Source organism: Ranitomeya variabilis, chromosome 3, assembly GCF_051348905.1.
Source record: "Ranitomeya variabilis isolate aRanVar5 chromosome 3, aRanVar5.hap1, whole genome shotgun sequence".
Classification (NCBI taxonomy): Eukaryota; Metazoa; Chordata; class Amphibia; order Anura; family Dendrobatidae; genus Ranitomeya; species Ranitomeya variabilis.
In genome coordinates this window covers 90,224,451-90,244,224 of record NC_135234.1, presented here as the reverse complement: position 1 = coordinate 90,244,224, position 19,774 = coordinate 90,224,451, and the positions used below count along the sequence as shown (strand labels likewise).

General features: G+C 42.4%; 1 protein-coding gene across 1 annotated transcript in view; it reads right to left on the bottom strand.

Moving 5' to 3' along the window:
- The window catches only part of LOC143815292 (myeloperoxidase-like), a 28,379-nt gene extending 28,290 nt beyond the window's left edge, over positions 1-89 (bottom strand). The window contains exon 1 of the mRNA XM_077294377.1: positions 74-89. The gene's annotated coding sequence lies outside the window, so the exon portion shown is untranslated. The remainder of the gene's footprint in view (positions 1-73) is intronic.
- Between the last annotated feature and the right edge of the window lie 19,685 nt (positions 90-19,774).

Here is a 19,774-nt window from a genome sequence, read left to right as displayed (position 1 = left end):
AAAAAGGAAAAAGGGAGATGCTGGATTAACATGGAAAAGAACAAACATAAAAGAGACCCTGAGGATCACTCACGTCACTGGTCCTCTGTACTAACCAGCCAGTTTCCTCACGTGAATTTATAATGTAATGGGGGGCACCAGTGAGTGGAGACCACCCAGGGGAAGGCTCTGGTCTCTAGAACGCCCATGCATTTAGGAATAGTGACTGTTGGGACACAGCGGTTGTGACACAGGAAATATCTGGTCATTTGCTTAACGTGGTTTTTCTATGGCAAAATAAAGGTTAAGATGCTTAGAGACGTTTGAAATCTAATGATACAACAAAGGTGACGTTAGGAAATACTTCAGTCTGCCCTGCACACTTGGATCATCGTTAATAGACTGTATTGTCAGGAGTGGGGTGGCCGTCCTGGCTCACTCATCATCTCCCCATCATGTACAGTTTGCTTCATCCATCTACGACTCGCCCCGCAGATTTTGCTGCATAGATCGTTTTCAGAACATTCCTATCTTCCACAACAGCGCACACCTTATGCTCCATGGGGGTAAATACACAGGAAATGTTGTAGATATGAGCGTAAACTAATTAGTAGCTGTATAGTAGTAGCTAAGTAGCTGATTTCTTTTTGTTTAATTACTGCTTAGCCCTTGTAAAGTTCTGAATTTTGTAATAAACTCCATGACCGTAATTTGCTTCCTTCTATCCCTAACACCAAGCTGAAAGTGATGGGATGTCAGTGTAGTTCATTCTATCTTAGTAGATTATTTGTACCGGTCTAGCAAAAAATAATGACTTTTTTATGCTCCCCTCCCCCATTCTCATCGGGGAATAGTGTCTGACCATGGGGAGATGAGTAGATCACCTCACTCGCTGGGTATGGTTCTCTGATAGGCCTACAGCTGAAATCACCTACAAAGACCGGATGAGCTAGGTTGGTAAGCCATCACTTTCAGCATATGATTCTCATTTGCAAAGTAATTAAATAAAAGTTTAATTATTCTTATAAATCTAGACAGAAGGGCCCCCAAAACGGAGACATTTATCCATGGACTTAATAATCACATGACCTTAGAACCATTTATCATGTTTTGGCCTCTATGGGCCAAAACCATTGCCTTCACAGATGCTCCCTGAAAAGGAACCTGTCACATGTATAAAAACTCTACTCTCCTATATACATTGGATTAATCTGCAGGTTAATAGCATTGTGAGCCTGCCCGGCACCCGCACTTAGAGCCCCACTGTCAGGAGGAAATTACATTTATTCCTCCTGGCAACATTCGGGGTTCAGTCACAGGGGCGGCACCAGCATGGTTTCAGTGTAGAGACCGGCTGCTGTAACCGCACCTCCTGCCCTGACTGACAGGAGAATCAGCATTAGGGCCGGCTGTCAGTCTGTGCCGGTGGAGCGGTTACAGCCAATGCTCTCTATGCACAGAGCGGTGACTGACACCGTGTCAGTGCCTCCCGACTGAGCGCAGTGGGGGTGCCAAGAAGGTTCAGAACGCTATTAAGCTGCAGCTTAACCCCATATCTGCAGGTTGGTAGGGTTTTTCATGTGACAGGTTTCCTTTAAATAGTACCTTGCCGAATCATGGTGTGTATAGATAGGAGGGGGGATTTAAAAGCAGAATGGGGACATTTTATCATTGTATTTGCATACAAAGTACAAGTACATCCAGGTAGAAGGCCATATTTATGAGGAATCTGATTCCCTTTTCTGAAAATCTTAAAATTGCTGTTGGGAGAAGACACCCTTCAGATATGAGAGACATGGAGCAATTTGCAAAAGAAGAGTGGTCCAAAATTCTAGCTGTAAGAAACTTATTGATGGTTATAGGAAGCGATTGATTGAAGTTATTTATTCCAAAGGGTGTGCAACCAAATATTAAGCAATTTTATCCAGCCCATTTTTGGGTTTTTGTGTGAAATTATGTCCAATTTGCCTTTTTTCTCTATTTTTTGTTGTTGCTCCGAACCCACAAAGGAAATAAACATGTGCATAACTAAACATATGTATGTGCAATCAATTTCTGGGAGAAATACTTCATTTTCTGGAACAATTTCAAGAGTGCAAACACTTTTGACCATGACTATATAGCATTATGGCCCACACAACTCCCATACATACTTGCAAGTTTTCCCACCTACAAAGAATGGAGAATTTTTATCGTAGGTACACTTCAACTATGAGAGACAGAATCTTAAAAAAATCCTGAAAATCGCATTGTATGATTTTAACATAATTCATTTGCATTTTATTGCATGAAATAAGTATTTGATCACCTACCAACCAGCAAAAATTCTGGCTTTCACAGATGTATTAGTTTTTCTTTAAGAAGCCCTACTACTGTGAAGTTATTACCTGCATTAATTGCACCTGTTTGAACTTGTTACCTGTATAAAAGATACTTGTTCACACACTCAATCAATCCTACTCCTACCTCTCCACCATGGCCAAAACCAAAGAGGACACCAAGACAAAATCTCTTAGGACACCAGGGACAAAATTGTAGACCTGCACGAGGCTGGGATGGGCTACAGAACAATAGGCAAGCAGCTTGGTGAAAAGGCAACAACTGTTGGCACAATTATTAGAAAATGGAAGAAACAGACTCTCACAACCGTATGTAGATCAAAAGTGGCTTTGTTCAAAATGAGCATCAGACCAAACTCTAATTGCCCACGCTGCTCGGGGAGGAATGTACATATTATGATAGTCTCACAGCTCCTTATATACATTATGATGACCTCACAGTTCCTTACATACAGTATGATGACCTCACAACTCCCTATATACACTGTATGATGATTGATTCCCACAGCAACTCTATATATATTATGAGGCCCCCCAATCACCTATATACAGTATTATGGATAACAGCCTCCTACAGTTGTGCTCAAAAGTTTACATACCCACACGGCACAATTTTTTCAGAGAATATGAATGATAACACCAAAACTTTTTCTCCACTCATGGTTAGTGGTTGGGTGAAGCCATTTATTGCCAAACTACTGTGCTTTCTCTCTTTAAATCATAATGACAACCCAAAACATCCAAATGACCCTGCTCAAAAGTTCACGTACCCCATTTCTTAATACCGAGTATTGCCCCCTCTAAAATCAATGACAGCTTGAAGTCTTTTGTGGTAGTTGTGGATGAGGTTCTTTATTTTCTCAGATGGTAAAGCTGCCCACTCTTCTTGGCAAAAAGCCTCTAGTTCCTGTAAATTCCTGGTCTATTTAGCATGAACTGTGCCCTTGCGATCTCCCCAGATTGGCTCAATGATATTGAGGTCAGGAGACTGAGATGGCCACTCCAGAACCTTCATTTTGCTCTGCTGTAGCCAATGACAGGTCGGCTTGACCTTGTGTTGTCATGTTGGAACGTCCAAGTACACACAGCCTTAGTATTACTGCTAACAGCCTCCTGAATAATATGGTGGTCCCTGCAGCTCCTCTATACACAGTATGATGTCCTCATAGTTCCCTTATGCAGACCTGGCAAAAATTAAGAGACCACTGCAAAATATTCAGTTTGTCTGATTTTTCTCTTTATAGGTATATTTTTGAGTAAAACATACATTATTCATTTATTCAATAAACTACTGACAACATATCTCCGAATTTCCAAGCAATACATTTTGTATTTTTTTTCTGAAAAGGAGAAATGGTCAAAATTTTGAAAAAATCCAGTGTTTTCAGACCTCAAATAATGCAAAGAAAACAAGTTCATAATCATTTAGAAATAACAATACTAATTTTTAAACTCAGGAAGAGTTCAGAAATCAATATTTTGTGGAATAAGCATGATTTTTAATCACAGCTTTCATGCATCTTGGCATGCTTTCCACCAGTCTTTCACACTGCTTCTGGCGCAAAAATGTAAGCAGTTCTTTTTTGTTTGATGGCTTGTGACTATCCATCTTCCTCTTGATTACATTCCAGAGGTTTTCAATGGGGTTCAGGTCTGGAGACTGGGCTGCCCATGACAGGGTTTTGATGTGATGGTCTCTAAATTTTTGCCAGAGCTGTATATATAGTGTCATGTAAAAGTTTGTACACCCTGGTCAAAATTACAGTTATTGTGAACAGTTAAGAAAGTTGAGGATTAAATTATCTCTAAAAGGCCTAAAGTTAAAGATGACACATTTCATTTGTAATTTAGGCAAAAAAAATATTGTCTTTTATTACATTTTAAAAACTGCAAAAAAGAAAATGGGCCGATGCAAAAGTTTGGGCATGCTTGGAGATTTGTGTGCTCAGATAACTTTGACCCAAGTTTCATCCCTTAGTTACCCTTTTAGAGTTATGGCTTGTTCACTATGATTGTTAGGAAAGACCAGGTGATGCAAATTTTCCAACTTTATAAAAACCCAGCCTCCTATAACCTTGTGCCAATAAACAGCAGCCATGGGCTTTTCTAAGCAGCAGCCAAGCACTCTGAAAATCAAAATGGTAGAGGCCCACAAATCAGGAGAAGGCTATAAGAAGATATCAAAGTGTTTTTAAGTTGTCTTTTCCTCAGTTCGATTGTAATTAAGAAACGGTCATTTACAGGAACAGTGTAGGTCAAGATAAGATCTGGAAGACCAAGCAAAATTTCAGTAAGAGCTTATTATAGAATTGCTAGAGAGGCAACCCCCACTTTCACTGCAAAAGGCCTTCAGAAAGATGTAGCAGACTCTGGAGTTGTGGTACATTGTTCTACTGTTCAGAGACACCTGCACAAATATGGCCTTCATGTAATAGTCATCAGAAGAAAACGACTCCTGCGGCATCACCATATAATTTAGCATCAGAAGTATGCAAAACAACATCAAAACCAACCTGATGCATTTTGGAAACGAGTCCTGTGACCGTTTAGGTTACTACCTCAGGTTAGACTACCTCAAAAGGCGCAAGCTGAAGGTTTTACAATGGCCCTCACAGTCCTCTGATCTCAACATCATTGGAAATCTGTGGCTAGACCTCAAAACAGCAGTGCATGCAAGATGACCCAGGAATCTCACAGAACTGGAGGAATTTTCCAAGTAAGAATGGATGAAATTACCTCAAACAAGAGTTGAAAGATTCCTGTCTGGCTAAAAATAGCATCTACAAGCTGAGATACTTTCGAAAGGGGGTGTTACTAGCTACTAACCATGCAGGGTGCCCAAACTTTTGCATTGGACTATTTTCCTTGTTATATTTTTTAAAATATAAAAAATGAAACTGTATATTTTTTGGGCTTAAAATATAAAGTAAATGTGTTGTCTTTAACTTTAGGCTTTTTAGAGATAATTTCATCTTCAACTTGCTTAACTGTTCACAATAACAGTAATTTTGACTAGGGGTGCCCAAACTTTTACATGCCACTTTATAGTATGATGGTCTCACAGATCCTCTATTTACAGTGTGATGCTCTCACAGCTCCCATTATAAAGTATGATTCTCCCACAGCTCCCTATATACAGTATTATTGCCTCACAGCTCTCATATAAGCAATATGGATTCCTAACATATCCGTATATACAGTATGCCCTGTATGTTATATACAATGAGGTCCCTATGGCCTCTATATACAGTAGAATTGCCAGAGCAACTGCCTGCATACAGTATGATGGCCCCACAGCTTCCTGTATACATTATGAGATTCCACAGCACACTATATACAGAATGAGGCTCCCACAGGCTTCTACATACAGTATGTTGTCACCATAACCTCACTATATAAAGAATAATGTCCCCAAAGTCTCTATATGCAGTATAATGTTCTCATAGTCCTTTGTATGTGCAGTGTGATGTTCCCACAGCTCCCAATATACAGTATGATATCCCCACAATTCCTGTATGCAGTATGATGTACCCATAGCTCCCTATGTATAGTATGATGTCTCCACAGCCCCTCTATAAATAGCATGATGTCCCCACGGACCCTCATATATAGTATGATGTCTCCACAGGACCACTACATATAGTATGATGTCCATACAGCTCCCTTATATATATAATGTTGACCCACACCTAATCTTGATTCCCGTCACCGCAGCCTCTGTCTTCTCTTCTTACTTTTATAGGGGCCTGCAAAAGCGGTGCAATACAGTGACATCATTGCCCCACCTGCATGTGACCGCTGACATATTGTACGCTATAGGCTTAGAAAAACCTGCTACCCACGAGACAGAGATTAATTAGACTGGACGCTTGTGGCTCCCTACTCTATCGTGGGAGTGAACTGTATTGGCATCATGTTGATGCTGACATAGTTCATTGTAGCAGTTGCCAGAGATCTTGGGCTCCCGGTGAGTAGTTTGGGGCTGAAGCGCCAGATCTTTGATGCTAGTGACCCCCCTGGCTCCTATTTTAAAAAAGGGAGCTTTTCTGAAGTATCTGGCAGCACACATTAAGTGGAACTGCACTTTGCAGCACTGATCAAATGGTTTTTAATAGGTTGCTGCTGAAGTTAATAACAACAGATTGGTGGGGGTTTTAGGTGTCGTATTCCCACCAATTTAACATTCTAACCTTTGGATAGGTTAGGCTACTTTCACACATCCATTTTTCAGGCACAATCCGGCAAATTTTGAAAAGAACGGATCTGGCGTATGATGCCGCCGGATCCGTTTTTTTCCCATAGACTTGCATTAGTGCCAGATGGCCTTCCGTTTCGTCCGTTTTTCGCCGGATCCGGCAAAAATTGTGGATCCGACAGAGGAACATTTTTTGTGTCCGTTGAAAAACCAGACAGCGCCTGATCCGGCACTGTCTGGCTTTTCCTATAATGGTAGCCTATGGTGCGAGAATCTGTCAATGACGGATTAGGGCGATGGATTCCGTTTTATAACACTGCAAATGCCCAGAAATTGGATTTTCGATTCTGCTTTTTTTTTTCTCTCTCTCTCTTCCACAAACTGACCTTATCTGATTGGGCAAAACAACTAGTCGGATCCGGCAGAAAAACTGATCCGGCGCTTCAGTTTTTCACAAAATTCGCCAGATCCAGCGATCCGTCACTCCGCCGGATTATGCTTGACGACAGAAGACGGATGTGTGAAAGTAGCCTTGTTGTTATGCTCTGATCAGACAACCTTTTAAACTTGTCAGTGGTATTAATGTTATGGCTGATTGTTGTATATCACACTTACATACCACAGAGAAGTCTGAAAATGTAATGATTTTTTGCTAACTCCTTGTTTCACTCAGTAGCTAGGGAACACACTCACCCATAAGCTTCTTTTATGATATTAGTAAAGGTATTTACAAAAAGAAAGGAACTTTGTGGTTGAACCATTTAGAAACATAATATTCAGAATTTAGCCACAAACACATTAGAAGACTGGAATAGTCTAGTCAGTTGACCAGAGATTTCGAAATTCATATTGACACACAGATATAAGGAAACTGTATAAGGAAAATATTGCATGAAACTTCCTATAGTAAAAAAAACCAGTTGCACTGCCCCAATCTAGCATCAAGTTCTGCAAGGATTTATAGTACATAAAGAAACAAGCTATAAATTCATGCATGTATATCTTTAACAATAAAAACTGTCCACCAGTTAGGAATAAGAAAACAAATTGGGGGGATATCATCTGGCCTTTGTTTCATGACTTAGAGAGAACCTGTCACCAGGATCATGTATGTTAAACTAAAGGCATGGGAATAAAGGCATTATTATACTGATTTAATAGATACCTTCAGTGTAGCAATCTGCAGCCTGGTTATGGTTTAATTATCATTAGAATTTTTGATACAATAACTCTTCATGCATTGGGGCGGGACTGTGGGTAGGCTCTTCGGCTCTGCCATTGCCCCTCCACTGCCTCTGATGTCAGTATCTTCTTGTTTCACATTTTGCGACGTCGTCATCATAATTGTTGGTGGCACCTGCACACATTGATTTTGTGGTGTGTTTAAGGAAAATGGCGCCCAGGCCTCCTGAGGAAGCAGGGTGAAACGCGCGTTGGAGCTCTGAACATCACTATTGATTGCACTATGCAATTACCATCAGTGTGATTTATTTACTTTATTTGTATTACTTGGGCAGGTAATTGTATGTTACCTGCCTGTTGTGCACAATGCCGTTCTCCCCCAGCATAGAGCAGTCACAGACGTTCCTGGTGGGGATTCAGAACTCTCTGCTGATGTCGTCTATAAAGCAGAGGCTTATTTTCCGGTCTGCTCTGTCAATGGGACGGGACTTCTGAGGTCATTCTGATCCCTATTGCCTAACTGGAGGAGCCAGCTGTCAATCAAAATATAATCAGAAGTCCTGCCCCATTGCATCAGCACAGGCAGCTGAATCCCTGGCAGGAGCGCTCTGTGACGGGGAAGAATGGCGCCATGCACAACAGGCAGGTAAGCTGTAATTACCTGCCTGTTAGTGCTTAGATGCATTTTTTGTTTTTTTTTGTAAAGTCCCTAATATCCACTTTAATATATCTACTTATTTGGTTACCTCTTTTTACCTTGACTGGTTATCAACCCAATTACATGGATTTTCATTTCCATTTGACATAACATCTAGGAAGCTATAATGATGCTTTCTCTAACCTCTTATACACTGTTACATAAGGATGTGGTATCCATGATGTTAATCTGATGTATGGTACTTACCTAGTGTATTCCTTCTGTAGGCAACCTTGCTTTTTTATTCTTTGCTTTATGTTTTTATATATTCATGAATAACAGTTGTTTTTATAGTTAGTGCAGTGGTAATTGCCCCATTTGTCTATCCTGGTGACACTGTGCATGGGGATATTCTGTTTTTCCTAACAAACTAACCCAGTGTAATGTGATACTGCTGTTAGTTTTTATCCATAAGTACCTTGAAAGAGAGTGTGACTACAAGATAAGACTACACAATGTTTGCACAGAGGATTGGATTCTTGCAAACTGCTCATTTTGTTGGTGGAAGCAGATTGCAAGACATTTATTCTCCATTGACAACTGCAGGAAAAAAAATATAATGTTGCAATTGAAATATTGCATGGCAGTCATTCAGTTGAAAGGTTATGTAATGCATGATCAAGGATCAAGGACAGTACAGTACAAGGAGAATGATCAAGGACAATACAGTACAAGGATCAAGTACTGTATATCTGAGTTGGAAAGATGGGCTTTCTCTTCTGGATAATTCCCAACTCTTATCCTCCTGACCGCATCTACAAATGAACCCTAGTTAGAACTTTATAATGCAATCCTTCGTACTACAAAAAAGGATATTATGGATATTGTGGATATTATGCTTTAGGGAGTCAGAAATGTAGCTAAAAGGGACAAAAAAGCGAATATAGGGCAGTATCCAGACAGTTGTGTTACTGTAATGCGGCAATTGCTCACCTGGTTGAGTTGTGAGGAAGCACAACTCTTATAGGGGCTCAATATTATATCCAGTTGCTGCTGCTCCGCTGGTTGGGGGATCCAATGAAAAAATCAAGGTAAAAATTGGAGAAGTGGATAAGCTGCACTGCTGGTAAATAAAAAACCAAATAAGAAATCCAAAAATCTTGATAAAAGGAATACAGTGCAGTTTATTCTCAATGCTTTTCAAAGTCTATCCGATTTCTTCATCAGGAGAACCACAAAACCGCACTACAGTATATTCCTTTTATCAAGAGCCTTACTACTTCTGTGTCCTCCTCCAGTAGGCGTCCACACCTGAAAATGATAACGGCAGAGCGCACGTTGGCTCTGCCGGCACAATTATAGTCTAGAGCGCCATTGGCACATACGCCCAAATCCCATTTTGCGGGTGGTTCAGATATAAGCATAGACGTAAAATATGTATATATTTTAATGGAAACTAAACTACTAAAAGTTAACCTAGATGTGTGATTTTTATAGGTGTGAAGTCCTGAACATACCTGTATAAGTGGTTTGGTTAATGTTTTGGAGGTGACAAACTCCCTTTTAAACTGTTTCAATTCGATATTTTAGTTCCCTCATAGCAGTCTGGACAAAGAAAGTTTGAGATCGGCAATTGGGAACCAAAGCTTGGCGTCAGATTGTAAATTCAGAATGTTCAGTGTTGTTTCATTTTACCCTTATTTTATTAATGAAAACAATCCCAATTTTACAGGAAATTAGATGAGAAAATTGGGACACTTGGAAATATTCCCCTAATATCTTAAGAGCCACATTGACCAAAGTTCTTTGTGCTGAAAAACTGACTAAAAATAAAAAGGCATACCGTATATATCATAGAGTAAAATGGTCCCATTTTTGACATCTTTTCTGGGTTGAAAATCCCAGCGCCATAATACAGCATCAAGTTCAATCTTGGGGCAAAAAATGGTTGTTGTTGACCCCTACTGATTTACAGTGTTGAAATGACCTACAGAACATGTGCAATAACTGATGTACAGACCAGATCTAAGCTGCAAGAAAGCAGACTTCCTTCAGAGCACTGGGTAGAGCAGAAGAAAGAAGGAGTCTTAGGCCACATTCACATTTTCAGTATTTAGTCAGTATTTTACCTCAGTATATGTAAGCCAAAACAAGGAGTGGGTGATAAATACAGAAGTGGTGCATATGTTTCTATTATACTTTTCCTCTGATTATTACACTCCTGATTTTGGCTTACAAAGACTGAGGTAAAATACTGACCAAATACTGAATGTGTGCACATGGCCTTAGCTTTAGTATGGAATTGATTGGATTCTGGTTTCTAGTCAAACTTTCTATAATAAAAAGATCTCAGAAATGGTGCAAAAAGTACCTATTACAGTGGAGGTACAGTTCATATCAACATTTGGTAAATTAATCCCGTGCAGGGCTCCACTTTTACATCCTTCGCAAATGAACTGCAAAATATTCGTGTTTTACCGCACATGCAGATTTTGAGGTGAATTTTCCAATGAAATGTAAAATTATTGTGGATTTTAACATCTGCAGCAAATCTGCATTGAAATCCGTGAAAACAAAATATGAATATTTTGCTGCAGATTTTTCATAGGCACAAGAATTATGGCCTGTGTGAATCCACTCTAAAGGACTCCATACACATTAGATTAATGTCAGCCAAACCCATCGATAACGATGATTTCTGCCTACATTCGGGCTCCAAACAACTGATTGTCAGGGGAGATGTTGATTAGGCATGTCCGATTTCAGACTGACAATCGCTTTGTTCTCCCGAAGATAAGCCACTAACAGACTTGTCTGGTGATGGCTATTTCATAGAGACCACAGGACCTCTCAGCCAAAGGAGCATCCCTGTGTATGGGAAAGATGGCTGAGCTGGCTGCTGACCAAACGATTGGCCAAACCATTGTTCATCTGATGGCCGGCTTTACATTAGACTCTGTGAGGTCATCCCAGTTAGAAGGAAAAGTAGATAAGGAATAAAAAAAAGTTTGCTTTCAAAGCAATCTTCTTGATAAGGAATGGGGAACAGGAACATTCGCCCTATTACGTGCCAATTTTTTCCACAATATGAAAATATATTATATACAGTCCGTCTCCTTCATCATGCTTTAACACAGGTAAACATTTATATACCATAAGTGAGACATTAACTGAAACAGAAGGTTTACTAAGGTGAGACTTTAAGATGATTTTACAGATAAACTTTTTTCACATGTCATTCAGAAGTGCCATAAAATAGCGGTCTGGTGTGTGAAATCCAGTGGAACATTTTCAACTAATGCACTATAATTCTGTAATAAAATGAATGGGAGATGCAGAAAGTAGGCAATTTCTCTCAAAAGTTCCCAGACACATTAAAGAGAATCTTTCATCTCCCGGGATGTATATGACCTATTAATAAGGGCATACAGGTAATAGAAATGTTACACTAGTCCTACCTATATGTCTCATATTAATGGTCTTGATGCAGAGAAATATTATATTCTGTCTTTATGTTAATGATTTAGTCCAGGCTCCGGGGTGTGTGGTGCCTGGAAGAAATCCCTGCCTCCTGTCCTCATTGTAATTCTTACCTCCTCCCATCAGCGTCAGTTACGGCCCCGGAATCCCGCGCCTGTGCCCTGTACGCCCTCAGAAATCCATACCTCATCCTCCTTTCTGTGGGCACTGCATTCAGGGATCTTCTGCGCAGGCGCCGGTGAGTCACAGTGACCCCCGATGTGAGTGCTGAAAATATGCCCTCCCCACTTCCTCTCTGCACAGTCATTGCTAGGAACCATGCACATGGCGATGACCATGCAGGGAGGAAGTGGGGAGAGCACCTTATAGGCGCATCACCGGAGGTCACTGGAGCGGAAGTTGCCGGTGCCTGCGCAGAAGATCCCTGAATGCAGCACCCACAGAAGGGAGGATGAGTTATGTATTTCTGAGAGAGTGCAGGGCGCAGGCACGGGATTCCGGGGTGGTAGCTGACGCTGATGGGAGGGGGGTATTACAATGAAGACAGGAGGCAGGGATTTCTTCCAGGCACCGCAAGCCCCGGAGCCTGGAAGAATTCATTAACATATAGAAAGAATATAACAATTCTCAGCACCCAGATCAATAGTATGAGGCAGACAGGTAGGACTAGTGTAATATTTCTATTTCCTGTCTGTCCATATTAATAGGTCATAAATGTTCCAGGGGTGACAGATTCCCTTTAATTTCAATAAATAATGACTGTACATGCTTGACTCGTAGATGTCGATCTAGATCTTCCATATAATAAGTTACTTAACATACATTTTTAAAGTGTGATTATGTCTGTCTGATTGTTGTAATGCCATTTCCTGGTAGTGAATTGGAAGTGCATGAAGTTGTCATCATGTAAGACCTTAATTTTAACCAAAATGCTTTAGAATATAGGTACGGTCATTTCATTAAAGAAAACTGACTGCCAAAAGTTTTGCATATACTATTTATTGATCACAACATAGAGAGTAATTCATTGCTTACAATGCCATAACTTAGTATTTTGTAGCATAACCTCTTGCTTTAATTACTGTACCACATCGGCGAGGCATTGAAGCCACTAGGGTATTCAAGACATCCTGAGCGATCTTGATCCATTCCATTTGCAAATATGCAAACAATTCATCTTTATTGCTATGGGTATGGGCCACAACTCGTCGCCCTAACTCATCCTAAAGGTGCTCTATAGGGTTTAAATCAGGTGATTGGCTTGGCCATTGCAACAGGCGAATATTTTTTTTTTTGCTAACCAATTTTTAACTAAATTGGATGTGTACCAAGGATCATTGTCTTGCTGGAATTTCTAGCTCCTGCCGGCTTTGGTTTTACCACAACACCTTAGACCAATCTGTTTCTTTCCATTGGCTGTGTTCTTTGGCAAACTGAAATCGGACCTTCCGGTTCTTTGCAGAGAAGAAAGGCTTCTTGACTGGAGCTCGTGCATTCAACCCTACTGCTCTTAGTTGTCACCCTACAGTTTGGCGACTCACTTTGACCCCATAGTCTTCATTCATTTTGTGCAAAATGTGTACAACACAGTTATGGAAATCAGATACTGACTTTTTCTTAATAATGTGATGAACTTTGGAAGAATAAAGCAAGGGAATGTGGTAAAAAAATGAATTTAAGCCCAGGTCAGGTAATAAGTACAATAGACAGAGAGAAAGAAAACCAAGCGTAGCTTGCAATTAAACCCTTGTCTGGGAAGGATGTGTAGCTAGGGGTGCTGAGCCCTGGAAAGGATCAGCTCCCAATGTACACGTCTAAAAAATAGGGCCCCCACACCTTTACTATTAAATTAATGTACAGGTGCACAAATATGCTATGTGGACAATATACAAACATTTACATACATGATGCGCTGGCACACTGAGATACATTGCGAGCTATGCCTGGAATTTACATTTTTTTATTATATCTGGATCTGAACTTGTCGGTATAGATTGACAGAATGATCTGTAAAACTCTATGTAATAGCTAATTTAAAAAAAAAAAATACCGTCTCCAGCCTGGCATAGTCTTCATTTTCGAGATCTTGCTTGTGCAGAACATTTCACATCATGGTTATGACATATGGTACATCTATGGATAGAATGGAGGTGGACACTGCGCAACTGTTAGCCTCAGTTAGCCCTGAGGCTTGAGAAATACCAGTGCAATACTAGGGGTCCATTAGGAAAAAACTGAATTATGGTCAACCTCAAATTGAGAAAGTCACAAATTTAACAGAAGAAACTGTCAAAGAAGGAAGAGGTGAAAAAAGACAAGTGAGACAACATGATTATTTCCAAATATGAGGAACGTAACTGAAAGGGATATAGACAGGACACAATCATTGAAAATTAGTCTATGGCTTCAAATAACAAAACATGTAGAAGATAAATTCTGTATAGAGATCTGGAGCAGAATTTTTTTTTAATTCCAGGTTCATTCTTGTACAGAAATCTTGCAGTTTCACACTTTCAATGGTATAACACAAAACCCACACATAAGAAAAGGCAGATTTTGCTGTGGATTCGTGAGGACTTCTGAGTGTCAGAAGATAGATATAGAGGCACATTCTGGTATGGGTCCATTTTTGGACTTTATTTAATCTTTTTTAGCATTTAGAATCATGTTCATGTTATATGACATTAGGCACTTTATCCAATGATAGGCAGAGGATCATTACTATAGTTATGTCCTTTGTGTTTTATACCCTGATCCACATGTCTCTATACCAGTCATGTATGATATATGTTGCATGGACATTCATTTACCCACTATACCACTTTGTACATTATGAATATTCATGTATTTATATCACATTTTGTTTTTACATCATTGTACATTTATGTCCCATTCCTGTAAATTATTTACACCGCTCATCATCTATTGTACTATATTGCCTTTATTAATCTTCTCTGCCATGTCATCTCTTTGACCATTGTGGTTCTGTTTTTAAATTCCTGTATTTTTTTTATTTTTATCATGTTGTTGATCTAATAAAAAAAATATAATTTTTGACTTAAGTGCCTTTCAACTCAATTCTCTATATGTTTATACAACGTGTTCGCATAGCCTAAGGATTTTCTGAAAGAATAATGAATCCTGAAGGACAATGTTAAGGAAACGCTTGTTTAAAAAAAATGAAGGGATGGAGTAACAAAAAAAATTATAATGAAAATGTTTCTGCAAACCCAAATCACACCTTATGTCAAATATAATAACTAACTTATTGGACAGGGGTATTAATTTTATATTGAAGTAACTACAATAGTAAAAAAAATATAGATTTTTGTGTTACTCACCGTAAATTCCTTTTCTCTGAGACGCTCATTGGGGGACACAGGACTGTGGGTGTATGCTTCTGCCGCCAGGAGGCTGACACTAAGTAAACATAAAAAAAGTTAGCTTCTCCTCTGCCGTATACACCCTGACACTGGCCGCAGGCTAATCCAGTTTGGTGCAGAAAAGCAGTAGGAGAACAAAAATTAATCAGCTTTAACACAGGTGCAACATATCTAGAAACAAAAACACCAAATAATAAATAAGAAGCCATCTGGCTAATAGGGTGGGTGCTGTGTTCCCCAATGAGCTTCTCAGAGAAAAGGATTTTACGGTAACACAAAAATCCGTATTTCTCCTTCGTCTCATTGGGGGACACAGGACTGTGGGATGTCTTAAAGCAGTCCCTGGGTGGGAAACCGACTCCACGGTATAATCTTTGAGCACCTATTGCCTATAGATGTGTTACCGCTGCCTGGAGAATCCTCCTACCCAGACTTGCATCCGCTGAAGCCTGAATATGGATATTATAGTGTTTAGAGAAAGTGTGTAGACTGGACCAGGTCGCCAACTTGCAAACCTGTTCAGCTGATGCCTGATGCAGAAGACCCCACTGCCGGAGTGGAGTATGCCCTGATCCCAACCAGAACGACTGTGACTCTGATGTGGTAGGACTCCTGGATAGTCAAACGTATACACCTGGCTATGGTCGATTTTGAGGCCACGAGTCCCTTCCTGTGACCCTCGGGAAGGATGAACAGTGTGTCTGTCTGTCGAAAGGATGCCGTCCGAGACACATATCTCCTAAGAGTTCTCACTAGATCTAGCGTATGGAGAGCCCTTTCCAAACAGTGCGTTGGCACCGGGCAAAACTAAGGCAAGACAATGTCCTCGTTCGTGTGGAACGAGGAAACAACCTTTGGCAAAAAAAAGGGGGTGCCGACCTAAGCACCACCTTATCATGATGAAAAAGCAAAAAAACGGAGCTCGGCAGGATAGAGCCGCCAGCTCCGAGACCCGCCTGATGGAAGTTATGGCCACTAGAAATACTACCTTCCAGGAAAGGTATGTCAAGGAAATGTCCTGTAGAGGTTCGAATGGAGATTCCTGCAGGACCCCTAGGACCAGGTTAAGGTCCCAAGCGTCCAGGAGGCCTTGTAAGGCGGTACCATGTGAGCAACGCCCTGTATGAAGGTCTTCACCTGTAAATTGGTAGCGATTCTGCGCTGAAAAAGGACAGACAAGGCCGGTATCTGTCTTTTGAGGGTACTTGGTGCTAGACCCGAATCTAGGCCGGCCTGGAGGAATGCTAAAAAGTTGGGGATAGAGAAACGAAGCGGGGAATAACCGCGCTCTCTGCACCATGCAAAGAAGACCTTCCAGGTGTGATGGTGGATACGTGCTGAGGCGGGCTTTCGGGTGCTAATCATAGTAGCAGCCACCATCTGGGAGAACCCGGCCTGGGTTAGAATCCAAGATTCAACAGCTAGGCCGTTAAACACAGGGCCCCTGAACTCTGGTGGTAGATTGGACCCTGGGAGAGAAGGTCCGCGCGCTCTGGCAACCGCCAGGGAGTCTCGGTGAGCAGCTGTACCAGGTTTGCGTACCAAGACCGCCGAGGCCAATCCGGAGCGACCAGAATTGCTGGGACCTGCTCTATCTTATTTGATGACCCTTGGGAGCAGTGGTAGCACAGGAAACAGATATGAAAGGTGAAAATGGTTCCAAGGTAGGACTAACGCATCTACAGCGATTGCCTGTGGATCCCGGCATCGGGCAACAAACCTGGGCACTTTGGTGTTTACCCTGGAAGCCATCAGGTCCACCAGCATTGGCAAATCTGTTGAAAAACATTGGGGCGAAATTACCACTTCCCGGATGCCAGACCCTGTCGGCTGGGGAAATCTGCCGCCCAGTTCTCCTCGCCCGGTATGGGGACTGCCGAGATCACAGAGTGGTACTTCTCAGCCCAGCACAGGATCTGTATTACCTCATGCATGGACGCCTTGCTGCGAGTACCCCCTTGATGATTTATGTATGCCACGTTCGTGGCATTGTCCGATTGAATCCAGACAGCGTGTCCTGCCAGAAGATAATGAAAGTGCTGTAGAGCCAGCCGAATAGCCTGAATCTCCAGAAGGTTGATCAGAAGTGCTGACTCCCGGGAAGACCAGCATCCCTGGGCTGTATGTTTGCAAAACATCGCTCCTCATCCGAGGAGACTGGCATCAGTCGTGAGCACCAGCCATGGCCTGGGGGAAAAAGTTTCCCCTGTTGAAGGGAGGAACTCATTGTCCACCATGTAAGTGCCTGTCTGACCTGAGTGGACAGACGGCATGGGAGATTGAGAGAGAATGGGTTCCTGTCCTAAGCTGCCAAGAGGGCATGCTGCAGGGGACGAAGATGGAGTTGCGCAAACGGAACTGCCTCTATCGCTGCCACCATCCTTCCTAAGACTCTCATGCAAATCCGGATGGTATGAGAGACTGGCTGGCAAAGGACCAGCACTTCCTCTTCCTGTCGGAGTGCTAGGACCTTGTCCTAAGGGAGTATTGTGAGCCCTCGGGAGGAGTCGAAGATCATCCCCAATGGGTTGGGTCTGTATGAGATCTGATGTTCCCTGTTCTGATTAGGCCGAACTGAACTGATGGGATCGGCCTCCGCGGTCCACTCTGGGTTTCGAAAGGACCTAAACCGTGCCTGAAACTGTTGACGAAATGGCTGCTGAGTCCTTTGCTGCGGGAGGAAGTTGCTCTTCCCCCTGTGGCGTCAAATTTAGTTGATCTCATTTTTCACCGAATAACCGTCCACTGTGATAGGGCAAAGAAGGGACTTTATTGAGGTTGAATCTGCCCGCCATGTCCTCAACCATAGAGCCCTCCTAATGGAAACTGCATTTGCGGCAGCCAGTGCTGCGCAGTTCACCGCATCCAAAGATGCATTAATCAAATAGTCTCCCGCTATAGCAATCTGATTTGATATTTCGGCCATCTCGGATGGCAGGTCCTAATTCCACAGAGCTCTATTCAATGACTCTGACCAGGATATCATGGCCTTAGCTACCAAAGTCGCTGCAAAGGAGGGTGAGAGGGCTAATCCTGAGGCTTCAAACACTGAGCGAGCCAGGCTCTCAATGAGTCGATCAGCTAGATCCTTAATCGAAGAACCATTAGGGAGGGATAAAGTTTTAGAAGCCAACCGTGACATGGGAGGATCCACAAAAAGGGATTCTGCCCACCTCTTAGGGTATGTTTCCACGTTCAGTTTTGCTTCAGGCTTTGGTCAGGATTTTATGCAGGTAAAATCCTGACCAAAACTGCACCTGAGGTCACTGGCAGGTCACCTGCGGTGTTCCTGCGTGTTTTGCTCATAGTAGCAACATGCTGCGTTTCGAAAAAACGCACCACGCATGCGTTTTCGCGGCAAAAACGCATGCGTTTTTTAACGCATAGTGGAGTCTGGATTTCATGAAATCCCATCCACTATGCTGTAACGTCTGGACGCTGCGGAAAAACGCAGCGTCAAAAACGCAGCGTTTCCTGAACGTGGAAACATACCCTCACTGAGTTCAGGAGCGAAAGGATATCATGTGTTTAGGGAGTTCTGACAAGACAAGTTTTGTCCGTCTTAAATGGCACCTTATGACCGAGGCCAAGGTGGATTCATTGTCTATACTCAGGGTTTGGTTGACGGCCTCAATGAGGCTGTCGATTGTCTCCTGGTAAATAGGTACCTCTAAATTGAGGGACCCTTCGGAATTGTAATCCGAGTTTTGCTCACTATCCTCTTTTGGCGAGGGAGAGCAAGAGATGGAACTCATGGATTCCAAGGCACCAGACGGACCCGAAGACGCTGTGTGGGTTCATTTCCCCAGGGTCTGATTAGAGAGCGGCCCCTGCAGGCCGGAGGTTCTTGTGAGATGGAGGATTCCGCCAAGACAGGCAAACTACTGTCCCTGCCCCTATCTGGGGCCCGAAGGGACTCGATTGCTCTAGTTAGCGACACCATAGATTGCGACAGACAGGGCCCATTACAGGGGACCCGACACACTGGGTTCAGTGGCAGGGGAGGGCTCCTGATCGCGCTCAGAATCACAGGCCTCACAGAATCGATTGCTCTGGGGATGCGGAAAAACATACCGATAGGTAAAACATGAGGTATATAATACCATGTGGGTCTTGGTCCTTCTAGACCTGGTGGGTCTGTTGAGAGAGAAAGCGAGAGAGAGGAGCTGCCAGACAAGTAACACTTCCCCCTTTCCTGTGACCCTGGATCCTGCAGAACAACGTAAAAGGAACAGATCCTCTGAGACCTATCTTCAAAAATGCGCGCTCTGCTCGAAGGGGGTGGAACCGGAAGCAGACACGCTCCGGAGGCGGGACTTTCACCCGCGGCCTAGTACCAGCAAAAGCCGGGGACTAAATTTTCGGCGCACGCCCGAGAATATGGGAGCGGAGCCGATGTGAGGCTGCCTGAAGACCCACCGAAAACCGAATTTCCCCCGCTGACCTGGACCTGCCAGACGATACAGGGGGAGAGGTCTGCGCATGGAAGCACCAGGAAGAGCGCTGTAGCAGGAGCCCTCCCTGCCCCCTTCTCCTGCAATGGATTCCAGCTTCAGGTTAGAGAGGGGGCCGTGTAAAG